We start from the raw sequence: 21,390 nt of genomic DNA, 5'->3' as shown, positions 1-21,390 counted from the left end.
CATGGCAGGCAGCTTCTGGCAAATGGAGACATTGGTCAGTCGCCATGGTTCTCAAGAAAGGAAACTCTTGGTGCCCACCAGTAGAAATCTGCTTTGCTTCAAGATGAAGTCTGACAACTTTTTTTTTTTTTTACATGTTATTCATCTGTTTCAGAAAAATTCCCTGTTCTTGTGTTGGTCTCCCATTCTTAAAAGCACCTGAATGGGATTTAAAGCCAGTGTATACTCTTTCAACTAAGCCTTTGTATTCTCCAACTGGGAGGGTAGGGTCAGGCTACAGTGGGGCTTCAGAAGTTACATCTATAAAATGAAGGTGTGGGTTGCCCAAGTCCCTTTAAATTCCCAAGACTGGTAACTCTACCGTTATTTGATCACATGCTTCAAGCCCTCAAATTTCAGCACCCTTCCAAATGTTTATGTATGTAGAATTACTACATCTTGACTCTGTTTTACAAAATATATAAACTAGAAATTAGGGCAGTGAGATGGTTTGGCAGGTGAAGAAGCCTGCATCTACCCTCAAGGATCTGAGTTCAACCCCCCAAGCCCCCACATGGTGAAGGGAACAGACTCCCACAAGTTGTCTATTGACATGCACAGATGTGCTGTAATGGAACATGTCCATACATATATGCACACAAGATAAAAATTCAATATAGATGATTTGTAAGAAATGAAAGGGAAGATGCTAGTCTGGGGATATAATTCAGTTGGTAGAACACTTGCCTACTACACACAAAGCATTGGGTTCCATCTGTGACACTGCATGAGACAGACACAGGGGTGCACACCTTTAATTCTAACAGGAGGCAAAAGGATTAGAACTTCAAGGTCATTCTGGATTAATATAGAGTTTGAGGCCTGCCTGGGCTATATGAGATATCTAAAAATAACATAAATAAGTTTTAATGCTTTTCTTTTTAAATATTGGTGGTTTGTATTAGCATTGTTGTTGCTGTTGGCATTATTAGTATTGTTGTTGACACATGACATATTCTATTGCCCAGACTGACCTAGACCTCACTATGAAGTTCAGAATTGTCTTTAGCCCTCCATCTTTCTGTCATCTTCTCCAGTATTGGGACTACATGTGCCACCCACCACAGTTTAGTGTCTTATCTTTAAGCACAACTTCTTGGAAGTCAGTTCTTATAAAAGTATCTTTTATTCACCTGATGCAATTTAGTCCCCAAGACTTACTGCCTTTCTCTGTTAACCTAGGCCTTGACCTGGAAGCTTCTAGCCTCCATACAATCTTATCTAGGCCTAGAATGTTTTCAGCCTCTGAGATTTAGTGTTGAATAAGCTCACTTTTTCTAGCTCTTTATGAACTCTGGCTGGCTAGTCAACACAGGTACTCTAGTTTAAAACTTTCCACACTGACCTATTCAAACTGGCTTCTCTCAGCTTCTCGCTGAATTGCTCTGCCTGGCCTCATACTAACTTTGGCAATATGTTCTAAACTTCTGGCTCCTCATTCTTTGGCTCACTCTCTTCACCTGTGTCTAACTTGTTCTATCTCTGCAACCTGTCTCTATAACTGTCCCAGTAAATTGTACCACTTTCCTCCTCTCTCTGCAGCAGCCTCTTTCTACAGTTCTTTCTATAGCAGCCTCTCTTCTGTCTGTTCTCCTAAGAATTGAGCATACACTATTCTGTCAAACTTTTCTCTGATTCATTACTTTTTCTGCTTCTCAATTAGACATCACTTTCAAACATGGCACTTCCTTCTACAAACTAACTCTCCCTTCACTGTTTGGGATTAAATGTATGTACCAAGGGTGTATCTGTATTCCAGCCAGAGTAGCCATTGCTGGATTAAAATCCTTCTCCAAGTTCTCTCATCAAAAGTCACTTCAGCTCTGCCTTGCTTTTTTCTTACCATGTGAGAGCTTCAAGCGCAGACCTCACGATAAGCCAAGCAATTGCTGTGCTACTGAGCTACATCCACAGCCTAGCTCTGCTCTTCTCTGTGGGTATAAGACATTCATCTCAAACCAGCACATCTGCAAGTGCTTGGAAGGAATGCACAAGAAAAGAGGCAGCATAATGTACACCCTACCATCACAATTAAATACGTAAGAAAACTCAGTTTTAAAGATATCCTCGGCTAATCATTTTCTGTACAACCTTTAAAAGAGAATGGTTACAGAAAAAAACATTGTTTATATTTGTGTGTATGTGCATAAGTGTGAGCATATGTGTGTATGTGCTCATGTGTGTGTGCATGTATTCATGCAGAAGCCAGAGATCAAATATCTGACATCTTCCTTCATTACTCTCCATTTTATTTCTTATGGCAGGGTCCCTACTGAACCAAGAGCTCACAGATTGGTTAGACCAGAAGGCCAGTAAGCTACAAGATTCTCTTATTTCTGTCCCCGACACCTCCACCCAGGATTAGGAATATAGAAATACATCATTACGTCTGACTTTTTAAAATATATTCTGGGCATCGGAAGTCAGGTCCACTGGCCTGCATAGAGAAAACTGACAAATGCATCACTTCCTCAGCTGCAGGAAAAAACTAAACTAAACTAACTGTTACCCTTAGAGACTGTGATTGAAATTTTATCTTAAGCCACGAATCATTGTAGCTTAGTAATGTGAGGTGACCCTCAGCTCCTTGGCCCACATGAAGGCAAGAGTTGCTGCAACTATGAACCAGAGCTCTAAAGCTACCAAGTGTGACTTCTCAAGAGACTAGGACCACTATTTTAATATAAAATTAAGTTAATTTTATAATTTTTTGACATACAAATATTAACACCAGGCACCGAGGCCAAGATGGTACTGTTGGCCATGCCTAGCTTGTGGGTAGCCTCTGGATGGTCCCTCACCTGACATCCTGCTGAGTTAGCAAGGGTCATGTGTGACAACATAGGCTCTTTGCATCAGACATTCAAGCTCTAGTGGGCTGATTATGCGTGTAATGTTTTCTTAGTTTTATGACTCAACAAGTATTTCATCAGCCTGATAGGAAGCCTTCAAAGGACTCAAGAAATGGCCCCTTGTGTAAACTTAATGAGAAAAAAAAAAACATGTTGGAATTCTTTTTCATAGAGGTCTTAATAACACGATTTCATGCTTTTCTGTCCCACACATAACTCCTCACCTTCTTCGACTAGTAATAAGATTAAGATAATGGAATGCAAACAAACAGCTTTCTCTGGTTAGTTTATCAAGTCTGACATGATTTGTGGTGAATAGTGATTAAAATAGCTGAGATAATCGGGTGGGCAACAAATTAATTAACTTGATAACAATAAGTTCTGGGTAGGATGTATTGATCACCATTTGGCAGAAGGCATGAAAATATAAGATATTTGATGCAGACTTGGTGGAAGAGCCCAAGAATCAAGTATATGAAAGCAATTGTGTGGATTACCATTGGCTAAAGAAGTGAGAAGACAATGAACTCTGGGAGAAAACTCAGAAATGAAAACCAAGCTAAGCTGGGGAAAACTTCAGTAAATGGAAAGGCCTACCTATTGAGAAAGACAATCACAAGACAGAATGATGTGTGCATTTGAGAGTTAGAAAACCAAGGACTGCATAAGACAGCACAAGAGAAAGAAGAAGCAGCACACTTGATCTTGACCTTCCCTGCCTATGAACTACAAAATCAACCTTCATTTATCAGTCACCTTCTCTGCAATGCCCTGTTATGAGTAGAGACCAGTATTACAAGGAGCTCAGATTTTATTGTAGACAGGGTTTCGTGCAACATAGCCCCAGATGACCTTGAGCTTCTGATCTGCCTGTTCCTTCCTCCTGAGTGTGGGAGCTTCAGACTTTGTCTCTGTCATGCTCTCTATCAACTGAGCAGTATCTCCAGCCTTCCTGTGAAATAACAGCGAGTACCGTTGTTGAACATCATTTAAACATAGACAGTGGAGTTTTTATTTGTGTACTTTTAAGAGATTTTGTTGATTTTTATTTTACAAGAGTATGAGTGTTTCACTTGAGTTAATGAAAATGTACCTTATGTATGCAGTGCCCACCACAGGCTAGAAGACAGTATCTGATCCCCTGAAACTGGAGTTAGGGATGTTTGTGAGCTACCATGTGGGTACTGAGAACTGAACCTGGGCCCTCTGCAAGAGCAGCAAGTGCTTTAACCCCTGAGCCACCTCTCCAGCACTTTAATGAGGTTATTAAGCCAAAAAGTTTCAACAACAACAACAAAAAGAGGGAAATGATAAGGAGGTCGAGAGATGCAGTCTCTGTTACATGGAGGATGCTGTCATAGACATTCTAGTCTGGGTCTTAAACACTTAAGGAAGAGTTATGCATTATTATCTCTTGATGATGTTAACTTCTGCCAATGTTTTCCTAAAATATAACTAATTTTAAACCATTTCCATAAACGATGGATATTATGAGTAACTAGAATGTTAAGTCCATCAAAGGTCCTATTCCATCATTTTACTGACACTATGTCTCACACAGTGTGTTTATAAAAACTAGGCATGGTTTAAAAGCCAGATGTGACATTCTTTCTTGATATATCTATATTATTATCCTAATGATGTATTCTAAATGTCCTAAGGATAGAAGGGACGAACAAAGACTGCATAGAAGGCCGATTGACTTTATGCAGAAAGCACTGTCTGAATCCTTGACTTTTCCTTAGAAGAAAGGACATAAGTCTCTTTCTCAAGACTAGATGAGAAATAACTAAGGGGAAAAAGTCAGAAACAGGGTAGCTTCAAAACATTGCTTATATCTGGGGACATGTCAAGGAACCCAAATCAGAAACTCTTTGTAGAGAGGCCACAGTATATTCCCTGGACCACTCTTTCCCAGATACGATTTCATGTGTAAAAGAAGGAATAGAAAGAGGCAGACACTCACAGCCCTGGCTCCCGACCCTCCTCAATGGGGAGTACCATGTTTGTCACTTGCTTTTAGAGACAACCCACCATATCCTACTTACTCCAGAGTTGCCAAGCATAGTAAATGGCCTTTATTCCATATTACAGGAAAAAAATTCTGTGTTGCACCCAACACAGGCATAACATATATTTCCTCTTTCACTTAGTTTCTTTACAAATGTAAATTTAATGTATACATTTATATGTCATATGCACATGCTTACTTCATATTTTATTATACTCAAATGCAATTCATAAAACAATAAAATAACATTCCCTGAGATTCTACCATGGCTGAGTACTAAATATGTCATATGCTAGAGTGGCCTTTAACACCTGCGTGTTTCTCTTTAACCCTTTGCTATCCAAGGCTGGACATTCTGCTGTTTAGTCTGCATGGTACAAAAGAATTGTAAGAGGCAGAACAGAGAAATGACTGAATTTTCCAGAAGACATCTTTTTCAGAAAGGAAACTACCCACTGCCAGAGCACAAGGCATTGTTTTGTGGGTGAGTGTTTTGGGAGTGTTTTTGGGCAGTGTTTTGTGGGTAAGGAAGTGAAGTGCTGTCAGGTGAGGAGGCCAGCATGTGTTTTCCTGCTGAAATGCAGTCTTGGTGAGCCAAGTTCCTCAATCCTGCTGACTTGGACAGCACTGTGGTGAGCAGAGGGACCTTCGGGCTGCACAGTTCAACAAGAAGAGCAAATTTCAAGGCCAACATGCAGAAAGCTCGATAGCCACCACAACTGTTGTGACACTTTACTAGTTCTAAGTGGCAATTCTGAAATTCCAAGCTCAGAGGAGAAGTAAGAAAACTCCTCTCTTAAGCAAGAAGTTTGCAGAGTGCTGAGAAGAAACGCCACAATCTGGAGCTACTCAATACATTTTTTTTTCTTCCTTAAGGCCTCTGCTATTCAAACCTTGTCTCTATTCCAAAGGAGTTTGTCTCTTCAACATCAACAATGACATAGACACGATTGTTTTTTTCTAGGACACAGGGCACAGGACAAACATTGCCCTGAAGCATGGACAGGGTTAGTCATAAGTGTAAAATTTAGGGTTACAGGCTGTGTTCACAGTGAGTATTGAAGCCATAGGCAGGAAACCCACATGTTCTCCCGTTTGATTATTTGCCATGCATTTTTATACATCCAGTCAATGCCTGCCCCTATTCGTCTTTCCATGTAAAGTCAGCTCTAGGGGTTTTGCTATTTCTCAAGTGTTGTAATAAAGAATACAGCCATAGGTTTGTCTACAGCACCAGATTGATCTGTCATTTACGCTTATATTAAAAATAATTCATTTACAACAGCAAAGTCCTCTGGCGATATTTTTCCTTTCCATTGGCTGTGGCAGGGGAAGTTTTCTGCAGTGTTTTGTTTCGTTTTCTTATGAGAATTTCTGATCCAATTGAATGGGGCACCTCCTGGATTTTGACCCCTGTTCTCTTGCTCAAGTCAACTTTGTCCTTTCACCCCATAACACATCCTGCTGTCACTGATTGACTTCAGTTTAATTACAAACATTTTTGATGTATTTCTGATCCATCAAGAAGTCTAGTCTTCGCTAAGCATGCACTGCCCACTCCAGACGCTTAACACTTAACAGGCACTGAACAATGGGGGTCTGTTCTCTGCCGTGAAGCTTCCAGAAACAAGCTTTAAGGAGCTGCCATGTGTTTATCTTTCTTAACACTCCAACAGGCACCCCTCCGTGACACAGAAAGCCAGGGGCCTTGAGTGGTTGTTTATTCTCTGCAGCTGGACAACCCTGCACATGGCTCTTGGCAAGGAAGACAAGCTTTGGGGAGGCTCTCATGCAGTCCTGTAGATCAAGTATAAACAAATCTCCAGGAGCTTGCAGTTTCCCACATCCTTTAAGCATATTTAGAGTAGACTGGGAAACTCAGTTCAGCAAGCCACCCTTACTTCTTCTCATTTAGGTACAAATGAGAGAGGCTGGTGAGCTTAGATGGCAACAAATACAAAGAAGTTTGAGGTCATTTCCCAGAGCTTAGAACACAGTATTCATCCGGGAGAAGTGATTCTCTGTGGCTACTTAACATAAGACTGCTAAAGATGTGTTTACATTCTCTTGCTCTGCTTTGGAGACATAAGGATGAACCATAATGAACTGTTCATGAGCTCTGAGAGTCGCCCAGCTCGTAGCTGCCCTGGCATCTGGTTGTTCTGCCCGCTCTTGTAGACTTTTACCTTATAAGTTAATATTCAGAAGCAAGCACAAAGGGCCTAATGTGAAAAGACTGAGGTCCTTCCTTCAGACCACTATCCTTTATCCCCGATGTCTCTGCCTGCCTGCACCCCAATTTCTAGTTCTTCTACTCCGCAAGACTGCAGTTAGTCTGTTATTCTTGCTCCATGCGTGGTGTTTAAGCGCCTTTATGTAGCAAGCAAAGACAGTCACTGGGCTCACATACATAAATGCCATCTTTTTTTTTTTTTTTTTAAACAACACAGACATGACTGTTATCATTGCTGTAAGCTTCAATCTATATTTCTAGCAGTATTGTGTGACACTATTTCTAGAAAGACTTGAAAAATTTCTACTCATCCCAGATAGGGAACAAAAGACCAAGTACAGACACCACTAAATCATTGGTAAGTAATGAATTTTATTAGGTTATATACAGGATTCATGCACATACAGTATTAGTGAAGGGTTCCCTAGAGGAGTAAAAATGACCCAAAGACAGGAAATCAACAGAAGCCCACCCAGCATTGGTGGCAGGCAACTCAAGAAAGCTAGAAACCTAAGGCACACAGTCAACTTGTAGACAGCTCAACAGGCCAGAGAATGTCCTTTCCGGGGAAATTAGCAAGTCTGAACCTTTTCTAGGCAGCTCAGCTGGTGGCTACTTTTTCTAGGCAGAGTTTTACAATTTATTTATAGCTAGGGAGGAGAGCCTAGCATAACTATTCAGTTTCAAGAACTTCCTGAGCTTATGGTGTTCCCCTGAAGTGTGGAAAGTTTCCAACTCCCCTTAGAGAATCCTGTGTCTTAAGAAGCTTTATCCAAAGACGATTTTAGTGTTGGAGGAAGCGCTGTATACGCTATGCAATGCAAAGGCAAAGGGGTCAAAAGATTTTTATACTTTAGTGCAACGTAGCAGCCGGCTCCCTCATAATACTTGAAACTCATCAGATTCTCACTGCTACAAACCCACAGTTTTTAAACTGCAGTTGTATTTAAAGTTTTTGTGATCTCACTATGCAGCCTAGACTGGCCTCCAAATGTGGCCCTCCTGCCCGAGCTTCCCGAATGCTGGAATTATAGGAATGTGCCACTCATCAGTTTAGAGGTGGTTTTGATGGAGCAGAAGATAGAACTTAATTAAGCCTTCCATCTTTACATAAAGTGTTTTTAGGTTCTTCCTGATAAAATGGGAACTGTCCATGAAATGATTGTCCTCTAATACAGCAGGTAGATAATGGGGAGAAAATATTTTGTGATTCTTTGTTGTTAAGACTGAACCAAGTACTGTTTTTGCTAGACAGCATCTCAGATATAATGAAGTGATTCTGTTGTTTCGAGAACAACTGACGTTCTCAGTAGCAGAGATACAGTTAGAGAAAAACTGAAATCAGGGTGAAGGTAAACAAGCCTCCCACCGAGTCTGACAGTCTTGCAAGTCAGTACGACTTTTGATGAGGCTGGCAGTAAGTGTTTTTCTTTTTCATTTTCATTTTAATATTTTTCCTGAGACAGAATTGCCCTATGCACCCTGCCTGGCCTTGAATTTACTGTGTAGTCCAGGGCTAGGTTCAAATAGACAGTGATCCTCTTGTCCCTGCCTTCTGAGTACTGTCATTGTAGGTGCACCACTACACTCAGTGTGAAATTGTGGGTGACTTTATGTGAGGTGTGTGTGTGTGTGTGTGTTTACACATGTGTAACAATGAAATGTTAACAATGAAAATGTAGATTTTTACTTACATTTATTTTTATTTGGAGGAGGGACGCATAAATGTGTTATAACATGTTAGGGGGGGGTCAAATAATGGCATATTTACGTTAGAGTCAGTTCTTTTTTGCTACTATGTGGTTCCTGGGGATAAATCAGGTGACAGACTTTGTGGCGAGCACCTTTGTAAACTAAGTCAATGCACTAGTCCATTTATAATATCTTTAGTTCAAAAGATCAATAAATAATTCCACCAAACAGAAGATCAATATAGGCCACTAGATTTAAAAGTAAGATAATAAAACGTTTTTGATGTGTTTTACAAGCCCACACTGTAACCAACCAACCTTTAAGAACATATTGCTTGGAGCTGGAAGGGTGGCTTAGTATTTGAGAGCACCCTCAGCTCTTCCTCACACTCACAGAGTGGACCACAATTGTCTGTAACTCCAATAAGGACAGGGTGAAGCAATTTTGTGACTGTTACAGACAGATAAGGGCATTATTTTCTATAGATATTCTACCAACAGGCACAGAGTGCTAGCTTCTTTTAAAATACATTTATTCATTTTTATGTATTTGAATGTTTTTGTGCTTGTATGTACACACACCACATGTATGCCTGTTGCTCACAGGGGCTCAATCAGATCCACGAATTACATGATGTCTATGTAGAAGTCAGAGTACAATGCTCAGGAGTCAGTTCTCTGTTTCCAATATGGATGCTAGGAATTGAGTTCAGGTGTTAGGCTTGTCAGCAAGCACCTTTACCCACCAGCCCAAATTTTTACTTATTTATTTATTTATTTATTTATTTATTTACTTATTTACTTATTTACTTATTTGTTAGTTTATTTTAAATAGATATTTTCTCAGTAGATCAGGCTAGTCTCAAAATAATAATTCTCCTGCCTCTGCTTTCCTCATGGTTGGATTACAGGCTTGTGCCACCATAACAGACTTAGTAACATTTAAAAACATCATTTTTTGTTTGTGTTCTTTAATAAGTTATTATTTAAAAAAACATTTACAATAGTTACCAAGATGAGTGAAGGTCATGTCTTTATTTTTTTATTATATATACAGCTAACTTGCATATTCTGCATAAAAATTTGAAGCTATATCAATTTCTCAAAAGGAATGGGCAATGTGCAATTACCACCTCAAGTTTGTATTAAAAGTGACTGTGTTGGAATAAATTTATCATAATACCAACCTAAGAAGATAATGCAAGTATATTAGAGGTCAGTTAATATTTTATTTGTATGTCTTATTTTTGAGCTTGAGTATATAAAAAATATGTGTGTGCAATTACTGAGGCATGAGTAACAATTTTGGATTCATGGTATAATCCTATAGTTTAACAGATTCGTTGAAGCTTGCAATGATTGAGACCACCAAGCCTTTTTTCTACATATCTTAAGTAGACCTATGTAGATATCTACCTATCTTCAAGATTCTGCAAGGATTTTCCTACTTCATGACCAATTGTTCATCCCAAGGAACATTGCCTACTTCAGAGAGTGACAACCCATCACGAACACCCAGAAAGCCAAGATGGCTACAATATGACAGTCTGTTTGGTCCTCTCTCTTACACAGGATAAGAACATTCGCTTAATGGCTTCTCCTTCTCAGGCCCTAGGCTCTTCTATGGTAACTTACTCTTCAGAGTAAATTACTCTTCAGAACTCTGTGTTTTGCATTGTTACCAAATCGCTTTTGGATTTAACATTTTCCTTCCCCCCACCATGTTTCTTGTTTGTGGAGACTAAGATTCTGGGGCTCTTTGGATACCTGATGAGAGTGTTAATAAGATTCAAAGAAACAAAATTATTTTGTCTAACAGAATGAGTACAAAGAACTACACTTCCAAAGTATTTAAAAATATATGTATATTTTTTCAGAGGTATGAAGTTACCTTAGATAAAGCCTTCTCGTTTTCATTCATATTAATTTCTGAAACAGAGGCTAAAATATCTCAAAAAGCTTCCCAAGAATGTTATCTTTTCCTCTCAGCTGGAGTATTAATTCCCAATTAAAACCTCCCTTTGAGTTGTTGGTCAGGGGAGCCCTAGAGTTCCCAAAACAACACACAGTCTATTGCTGTTGTCTTTGGTTGCCTCCCTGAGGTCGAAGGTAAGCGTCTTTTGCTGAAGACACCACACACATTGGGTTCCTCCCCAAGGACTGGCTTTCATAGCACAGGAAAGTGCTATGCAAGCTGCTGGGGGGGGGGGGGAGGGGGGAACAGCCAGCAATCCTACTCAGCTGTGATGCCTATGACATACAATGATGACCTGAATGGCAAGATCTCCCTGAAGTACAATAGTGCCACTTACATCTTGGCAGCAGCCAACAGTTGTCTAATTGAAATCAAGGCCCACAAACAGGCAGGAAATCATGCCTCATATAATAAACAGAGCCTACTACATGTAGCTAGTAACATGGATCTTACAAAAGAAGCTACTACTGCCATTTTCCTAAACCAATCTAATATAGCATAACTGCAGTCTAACCTAACTCCAATATAACCTAATTGCAGTCTAAATACTTGCCCTCACCTCCACAGATTAAGTGTGGCTTTTATTCACCACCAAAGAATCTTTCTTACTTTTTGTAGTAGGAGACAATTATAGAAAGTCATAACTAGTCGAAATTCTGAGACCACCTGACTGTGAAGTGTATAGCTCCGGCAAATACACACACAATGCATCTCAGCAAAGTGTCAGGAACTGTGGAAGAGAGAGACAGAGGAATAGGGAGCCTACTGTGAGATGATATGGGAGCTACATTGATGAAATCACAACAACACAGCTACCCAAACAAGATCTGAATGATGCTCACATAGGTTGACATCGAAAGGTTGATGGGAGAAATCTCATAGGGTACCACCCCTAAATGAACAGCTATAGCTGTTATGAGCAATTACCAGCCACCAAGAGAAGGGGAATTAGTCTTCCCCAGGGATGAAGCTTGCCTGACTAGCCGATACCAAGCACTCAGCTTTAATTTTTTATATGTATATGTAACAACAGTTGAAGAAGAGATCATGCATGAATTTGGGAGGGGTCATGGAAGAGACAGAATAAAGGAGGAAATGATGTAATTATATTTTAACTGATTAATAATTTAAAACTTACAAGGTTTACTTTACAAAAGTACTCTTTGCCCAAATACAATCCATTCATTAAAACAATCGTGTGTTGATTTACCACTTAGTCTATGTGTGTTTTTGAAAGTTTCTTTGCTTTAGTTTATATGCACTGAAAGCAAGACCTCTGCAAAGGAAATATGTTTCAATGAATAGCCCTTTCACCTTTTATTTATGTTCTGATTTTTCCCCATAGATCCTTCGGTATTATCAAACCCAATGAAAATCCCACCACGCTCTGATGTTTTATCAGATCTTATCAACTCGTTTCCTGAAACTCAAAGAAGCACTTCCATCCATCATCATCATCGGGAAGTCCTCAGTAACTTGCCAACTCTCTGTCTCCCCACCTGAATCACCCCAGGCAGAAGGACTGAAGCGGTGCACGTTAGCATCACATGGTAATACAGCTTCACCTGTCAACTCTTGGCTTCAGCCTCCTGGGGAATTCTGACATGGGGAAATATTTCAAAGCAATTGTCTTGCCCTTTGGATGAAGCCCAATGCTAGTTGTTTTCAAGATAAGAAAAAAAGTTTCCCATTGAGTCTGTTACCATCTTGTCATTAAACATTTATTTTTTTTTATTCTATGAAGCGTTTGGCTGGATTCTGAGAATATAAATATGAGTCATATGAATGAGAGAGTCCTCGTCTCATATATGTCTATCTCACAAGCTGAGACACGGTAAAGATAGTTGCCTAGGCTGGGATACTATAGAGTCTGCTCTCCCAGGCACTATGTTGATTGTGATGCTATGGGAACTTAGAAGGAAGGCAATTAGCCCAACTAAAGCTTTGGAGGTGCCTCTCGGGGAAAATAACACATGCAGTTATAGCGATGGGCATGGAGTGAGGGCATTTGGGGTAAGGGAAGAGCATACTGAAAGCTAAAGGGATGTAGTTGTATGAAACGCCATGGAAACATCAACACCTACATGCTGTTTGCCACTTTCAGTGCCTAGGAAGCCAAGACTAGAGAGCTGGTGGTCAAGCTGGGGTCCAGTGAAGGAGAAAGTTTCATGGAAAGAATCGGTTAGTACCAGGTCCTCTGGGGTCCCCTGGCTGAAGGGACACTGTCATCCTTCTCTAGAAAAATGCCATAAGCTCATTAGGCTAATTTTTAACTAGTATAGAATTTGGGCAAGAGATTTCTGTCTTGTGTAGGTAAATAAAAGATGTTTGACTTATTATATGGAAACAAAACAGAAGTTTAGCTTGTTGAAGACTGGGTTTGTTTTTTTTTTCCAAGATAGAACACAGATACATATTTTAGCATAGCAAGTTTGCAGTGTTAACTAAACTACGTGTTGTGGATATCCAGCGTGTCTGAGGTCACGGCCTCCACCATGATTAACTTGAAAATGAGAACAATTTTATGAGCTTGAATCTGACTTTTTGCTCACTTCGGTTCCATGTATCTTTCTCGGATTCTGACTTTTAAGAGCAAAGCATCCCATGATGCTTTGGGTGAGGGGAGACAGAAAAGCATTACTTTCCACTGCTCATATTTCACTAATCCCTCTCTAGCGCCATGGGACTGGAGAAAAGTCTGTTCTCCGCTGTGCACTGCATACAAACCATTCCCAGTTGACCACATCCGCTGGCCAAACCTCACTTACCAGTCCCAAGGAATGTACAAACTCAGGTTCCAGAACACTGCCCGACTGATCAGTCTGGCTGTCTAAATTGGGAGCTAATTAAATGTTTTTAACTTTGGCAGCATTCTCTAGAAAAGTCTCTCCTCATTTAAGCAGAACAGGCAGCCATTCTGAAGCAAACATGCCAATGAAACCCCTGGGGGTAAGAGGCATCCAGTCAGACAACAAGAAACAATTGCTTTTTACATGGTCGTGGTTTGTTGCTTCCTCTGTGTATATGCAGAGACTGATATAGGATATGAATACACCCATATGCAAATAGATGTAACCACACAGAAAAAATTAAATTATACTTTCTTTGATGTAAAGTAATCAAAAGTATTTTTCTCTTCCTTCTATGTAGGATTTCAGTTCAGCCCACCAGCACTGATAAAATATTCTATTTCTAGGCTACATGATTTTGAGTGGTAGGTAAAGCATTCTGGATGCCATTTAGATGTGGAAAGAATAGGAAGCAAAGGTGGTCAGTTGATTTCCATTCGAAAAGCACATGAAGCACAGAGGAAGAGGCCTGTGATCCAATCGCTTAGAGTCTGAGGCTGGAAGGAGGTGGGTGACTGCCAGCCTGGACTTTATAGCAGGACTCTAAACAAACACAAACAAACACCGTATCTGATGAAATGAGAGAGCTGGAGTCAGAGAGATTGACTCCATGGTTAAGAAGACCCAATTCAGCCGGGCAGTGGTGGTACATGCCTTTAATTCCAGCATTTGAGAGGCAGAAAAGGGGGGGATTTCTGAGTTCAAGGCCAGCCTGGTCTACAGAGTGAGTTCTAGGACAGCCAGGGCTATACAGAGAAACTCTGTCTCTGGGGGGAAAAAAAGATCCAATTCAATCCTCAGCACCCATACTGGACAGCTCACAATCCCCTGTAACTCCAGCTCCTGGGAATCCCTGTTCTGACCTTCACAGGCACCTGTACTCCTTCCTGTCCATACACTCACACAGATACACATGCATAATTATTAAAACTTAGAGAACTGTTTAAAGAATCTCCCCTACATACAGAAGTATTCAAAACAGCAAAGCACCAATGCTCTTACAAGGAAAGTTTTTGCTTGTACCAACACCCTATGCTGCCTTGGAAAGAAACCTGTCTTAGACTGGGTTTGTGGAACTACGACCAAAATCCCGTGAGAAGACTAAAATAGAGGAAGTCGCTTTCAAAGGAGATAATTCCACCTGAACTTCTGCAGGTCTTCAAAAGTCCAGGGATGTTTAACATAAAACTTATGTCACTAATCATTGAATACTGGATTATCCTTGGTCCCTGTCATTGAAGAGTGGCAACATCAGCTTCTTCAAACCTTCTAAGTGGGACAGGAGGTGAACTGGCCTAAGGGGCAGCTGAACTTATGATTGGCTCATGCAGAGTGAATCAAGAAAGCCCTATCAGAAGCAGTGGGGGTGAAGGAAAAGGAAGTTGTTAAGTTTCAACTTCAGGAAAAGACTCGCTTACCCACCAGAGTCACCACCAAGCCCCAAGCATCACTTAGGATGACAGACCCACACCAAGGGCTTGAAACCAGACTCTGGGGCTTGTTTAGAGTCACCAGTGTGGCCTGGGCTCTCTCCATCTGTGCTGGCATTGATTGCAAGCTATTGTCCCTTTCACTAAAACCAGAACTCGAAACACTGTGGTACAGCATGAGCCGGTGTTTCCTTAGCTTCTCAGGAATGTTTACTGAGGTGTGGTGTTTTGCAAAACCTTTAATAAGTAGTACGCCATGTTCTCCGAACCTTTATTTTTCTAAATGTGTGGGGAGGACACTGTTTTTTGCTCCTCTGCCAGCATTCCAGAACATTCCTACCACTGGGAATTCAGTGGCATTCTTTGAAAGTAGACACTGTGACCAGAGCTTTGTACTGTAATAATATATTCACATTTTCAAAATAAGAGAGACCTGACTTCGCAGGCAATTCCAGATAAAGGAACATCAAGGTGTAAAGCAGAAATCTTTTCCCAATGTATGGGAAGACTAATGGGAAGGGCCACCATTAGTGTTTGCCTTCAGTATGAGACAAAAAAAAAAAATGGTAAATAAATCTTTCTTAAATATCTTTTTCACGCCTTCTTGATCCATCCTGAAAGTAATTATCATAATGGCTCTGACCAAAAGCACTGGATGAGAGAGCTGCATCACATCTTGGCTAACTGATGTAAATATCTGTTTCCTGTATCTGGACACAGGACTCTTTCTAACTTACCACTGTGGGCCAAGGTCCACAGAACCTGTCTCTGCTTGCAGAGTGTCTACTGGCTGCCTTTTTTTTGTTATGCCTGGGAAAAATCGGAGGAGATTTGCATCCAGTTGAGAAGTAAACTCGTGGGCCAGTCTTGTGAAGGAAAACCATTATTTTTGTCCCTTTTAGCTTAGAAATGGAGGTTTACCAAGAATGCACGCGGAAGACATTTTCCACCTAACCAGAGAACAGTTTTAGACTTCACCAAAACGCTTGCCAGCCATGAAAGATGTGACCAATTCCCAACTCCGTGAACTGAAGGTGCCCTGTTTTAGGACAGATTTGTTTGGGTTTCTTTTTATTTGTAGTATTATTCCTTTTTCAAATTAGACTGCAATTACTTGATGTGTCATTTCCCAGAGTGCAGCATCACGGAACATGCGATTTACTGCACTGCATGGGTTGGAGCATCGTTGTGCCACAAAATGCTTTGGAAACTAAATGCTGGGCCTTGGAATTTAACAGGAGTGATCTGAGGGGAAGTGACCAATGAACAATAAGCTATGAAAATCGCCTCTGAAAATGAAGGTTTTAGCTTTAACCTTGAAATAGCAAATGTGAAAATAAAGGAATCATCTATGAAGAGACAGTGCCTATGAGCTCTGAGATTATTTAAGTTCTATAAAAGTTATTGAAATGTGTGTGTTGGGGGGGGGGATAGTGACTCCAAACTACAGAATAAAGGTTTGAAATGGAAGCCAGTGCATGCTTAACTGAAAATGTTAGGAAAATAACACTAGATCAACTAATCAATAGCAACTCCATTCTCACAATTTTGACATACATTATATTTGATGGGGGTTAAAGGTGGATTTTAATTTATTGGTTATATATGTTGTGTGGCCAAAATTTAAGAGTAGAGGGTCCTGAAAACTGCCTTTAATAAGATCAATAGAATCAATACGGAAATCTGTGCTTTCCTAGAGTCATTGGAAATTAAACAATGGAAAGGAAAAAAATCAGGCAGGGCAGTAATAAACAACAAAGCAGTGGGCTTGGGGGAAATAATTACTGCATCTCCAAGGACCAAGCAATACTGGCTAAAACTAATCTATTCTTCTGGATTAGGACCTGCTGTATATAATAATGTCTTTTTGGGTTTTTTAATAACAATTTCATTTGTTAACATGCAAGTTTATTTAAGAATAGGTAAATAAACTAGTAACATATTCTGGATCTGGTTATGCATCTGTGTATGCTCCCTTGAGGATTGACATCATTGATCAGGATATTAGGTGTTGAGGCAATGGGGTGAATTTTAAAGGTAAAGGAAGGCCTGGTTCAGAGCAAGCCTTGGATTGGGAAGGTCTAGTACTTGCATAAACTAAGAGGAGAAGTTTTGTTGAGAACCAGGCTTAGATTTAGATATGGTTGCCTAATCCACCCTATTAAAGGGAAATAGCCATTCTCAGTCAACAAATAAAGCAATAGAAAAGATGGTGTCATGATCACAGCATAAAGTCCATTCTATGGGTATGGTGAATGCAGAAGCCTCAAATGATTTTCTGAAGACTATTTTCTGTTTGTCTCTCTCTCTCTCTCTCTCTCTCTCTCTCTCTCTCTCTCTCTCTCTCTCTCTCTCTTTGTCTCCCTGTCTCTTCCTCTCCTTACCCCTCTGTCTCACCCAAAACCTTAATATTCCCTAATTATTATGTTAATTCTTTTAATTTGTGATAAGGAGGTGAACAAGCATCATTCTAGCTCATAACCAAGACCCGTGTGATTGGTAGCATGTTACACTATACAAATTGTCATGGGACAAATAATTTTTAAGATTTTCTTCATTATTCATGAAACTGCTTCTGAACCTCTTACCCAGAAAGGTAAAAATAATATCAGGCCAGGAGGTAAATTAGGAGGGAAAGGACCATACAAAGCAGAAGTAAGGAAAAACAGAGAAAGGAAATATTAAATTAATGTAACAAAACTAAGATTGACTCTCAATAACTTCTTGTTTAGCATTTTATGTAACTACCCTTATTTGTAATAAGTGTTGATTTGAAGCGGAGTCAAGGCTGAAATTGAGAGGCAATTTCTTTTTCATTTTTGCTTGTTTGGTTTCTTGGTTGAGTCTTTTTCCATGTTTCAGAATCAGCAGCCTCATTGACATTTTCATTCCTGCTTTCGGCTTTCTGAGGTAGGTTTGCCCTCTGTAGCACAAGCTAGACAGTTCTCTGAGATAGGCTTTCCCTCTGTATCTGAGGTTAGACAGCTTTCTGAGATAGGTTTGTTTGCACTCTATAGTCCAGGGTAGCTTTAAGCTTTACAACAATCCTCTCATCTCAGCTACCAGAATCCAGGGTCTACAGGTGTAAGCCACCTCACCCAGCTAGAACTATAGTTTAAAAGCACAAGCATTCTTTCTGAATGAATGAAGCTTTACACCTTTTACTAAGAAAATACTAAAAACATTACTTCCCTTGAGTATTAATTTTTTTAATCTAAATTAAAATAGATGTGCATGTATCTACTGCAGATGTTGAAATGGCACCTAAGAGAAGTTATTATCCTGTTGAACTTTCTCATCCTTTGTCAATCTTACGTAACTTCTAGAGCAGTGGTTCTCAACATGTGTGTTACGACCCCCACAGGGGTCACATATCAAATAGCCTGCATATCAGATATTTACATTATGATTCATTACAGTAGCAAAATTACAGTTATGAAGTAGCAACAAAATAACTTGATGGTTGTGGGTCACCACATGAGGAACTGTGTCAAAAGGTCACAGCATCAGGAAGGTACGAGCCACTGCCTAGATGAACATAGTAGCTTCTTTGTTCTGAAACTTGTTTTCTGTTGTTATGGTAATAACAGCAACTTCCACTGCAAAAAAAAAAAAAAAAAAAAAAAAAAAAAAAAAAAAAAGGCAACAGAGTCCAACCTGAGCACAGAGGAGTGTTTTTTCATGACTTGGTTCTTTTCCTCCAAGCTGAAGAAAAGAATCTTTTCTCAGGATGCTGAAGCACATCCTATAATAAGCAGTGTTTATCTCTAGGTAATGTAACTCTCTTGTTGACTTCACAACTGGGAATCTTTCCCAGAAGGATTCTTCATCTGTGAAAGACTTGTGTGAGACAAAGAATTCCTGTCTGAAACCCTGATTCGAGATGCAACCTTGAATGTCCTGCGCACAGACAGGGACAAGGTGCAGCTAATTTACATACGAAGACATGGAAATATACTGTGTGTAATGACAGAAACAAGGAAAATATGATCTCGTAAATACCTTTTATATATCATATATATGATATATAAATATCATTATGATATATATATATCATTACTTAATATATAGCATATGTATATACAAGTGGGTTTATTTTATTATTGTTACTTTCAAACTCTGTATGCATTTGCACACATAAGCAATATAAGTGCAAATATGCTATAAAATGAATTCCAGAGAATGACTTAAATGTGTTCAACGCTAGCACAGAAACTTCAGTGGGCACATAGATAGAGATTGCTTTCAGATGTACCCAAAGATCACTTGTATCAAAATTAAATTAAAATTCATTTAATTTTCAAAAATTATTTGCTCGCTTATTTATGTTGTATGCACATGTGTGTATATGGGGGCAGGTGGCCAAGCTGGCTGGCCATCAAGGCCCCAGTATCTGGCCTGTCTCTGTTTTTCAACGACTATATTAAGAAAGCTACCGCTGAGATGGAAGTGTGCTGTCAAGATTGGCAGCGACAAAAAAGTAGCCCCAGAGAAGCAGAACCTTTAGGGCTCAGAGTTGAGTTTAATAGCAGAACAGATAGGAAACCCTGGGCTCATCACCAGCATCCCAAACTGAACACACACACAAGCCCCTTACTCTCAGCATTGATGCTGGCTGCATCTCCTCAGCTCCTGTGCAAAGCGCCTGCTGTTGAACAGCCGAGTCGCTCAAAGCTTAAATCAACTTAAGCCAAACAAATAGAGAAAGGGCCAAAGTCGATATGAGTCAGCTTCACCATAAATTATTTCTTCATCCCTTCATGTTTAGTGGCTTATGGCTTACTTGGCTATTTGTAAACAGTAAGAATGTCATGGTGCATGAGGTACTGGGTTTCTTTCAAGTCACCGTCCCCTGTAACTCACCCCACCTTGAAGAGTAGAAATCTCTCTGCGTGTGATCCTGCGACTTGTTTTAGTCATTTATTTCACAGTTACATAGTGTCATTCATTTCTTTGAAATCGTCAATTTTTGTTTCTGATAAGACGACAGGTATCGGCTATGGAGCATCAATATTCTCACAAGCACACAATGCCAGAGAACGTATGTTCTACGGACTCTAGCTATACTTTTGTTATATGTAGCTACAGACCATATTTAGAGACTAAAGAACTACACTGTATTAAATTTGGAAATCTTATCCTCAGTTTAAGCTGGGATACTTACTGCTAATTCTTGGTATCTTGCCATAATTCTGAGTGGAAAAACATTCCAAATGTATCCAGGACAGAAAATTAATTAAACACCTACATCTACCAAGGAGGACTATCTACCCTTGTCTAAACTTTCTCTTTATTGTCTTCTACTTCATCCTGTCCCACAGTCTTAGACACCAAAATTAAGGTTTGCACTCATTGAAAAGACACTGGCACCAAGCTTACACCACAGCATTGAAAAACACACAGCAATTTGATTATAAGGGGTTCTGGGTGCGGGATGGTAAAAGTTCAAAAGAACTCTTTGAGATTGAAGATTTGCCAGAAGAGGGAGCAGCCCTATATGAACACACCTCTCTGTCTCTGCTTCCTATTCATTCCCCTGGCTGTGACCAAGACATTTTTCACAAGCTGATGATGGCCTCTGCCCAGCTGTTTGAACAAATGTCGTAAAGTTCCAGTGCAACAAAAATGATTTGGTGAGCTAGCCTTCAACTTAACAACAAATAGCTGATCAATACCATGATAAACATTGGAAAGTTACAGAAAACACCTACAACAGAAGCCAAAAATTTTTAGTCATTCTATTGAGTTTTCTGAGCTTATCAGCCTATTCTTTTATCATTAAATGATCTCACTAACATGGTATCTTTAAAATGCCTTTGACTTCCCCAGGATCTTATTTACAATCCCTTTCTAACTCAAGTATTTTACACTGGATGTTAACTGTCAAACACACTTTAGATTGTTGGCAAGTATTTTAAGAGGGGGTTGGTAACTAAATTGGAGTACCCCCCCCCAAGTCAGTTCTGCACTTTTGGAAAAAATGAAATAAGCAATCTGACTTTTATTGTCTGTCTTTCCATTTTGGTTATTATCATAGCTCTGACATGGTATGTTGGAAAACAACCTCTTTCTTTTAAACAGCATTTAGTAAGCAGCCGACATTGGTATGAAAATACTAAAATCTAAATGTTCTCTCTCTCTCTCTCTCTCTCTCTCTCTCTCTCTCTCTCTCTCTCTCTCGCCCTCCCTCCCACCCTCCCTCTCTCTCTCTCTCTCTCTCTCTCTCTCTCTCTCTCTCTCTCTCTCGTGTGTGTATCCTTGATGCGATACATGTACTGTATGCATGAGTGTGTATACATGGAAGCCAGAG

At 39.9% G+C, this 21,390-nt stretch overlaps 1 long non-coding RNA gene across 3 annotated transcripts in view; it reads right to left on the bottom strand.

Annotated features, from left to right (window-relative positions):
* Positions 1 to 21,390, bottom strand: part of LOC143441003 (uncharacterized) — an 85,317-nt gene that overhangs the window by 17,831 nt on the left and 46,096 nt on the right. The window lies entirely within an intron of this gene.

The sequence above is a fragment of the Arvicanthis niloticus genome, chromosome 30 (genome assembly GCF_011762505.2).
Source record: "Arvicanthis niloticus isolate mArvNil1 chromosome 30, mArvNil1.pat.X, whole genome shotgun sequence".
NCBI classification, from domain to species: Eukaryota; Metazoa; Chordata; class Mammalia; order Rodentia; family Muridae; genus Arvicanthis; species Arvicanthis niloticus.
Note: the sequence above shows the minus strand (reverse complement) of the source record. Positions and strands in the feature narration are given on the sequence as shown.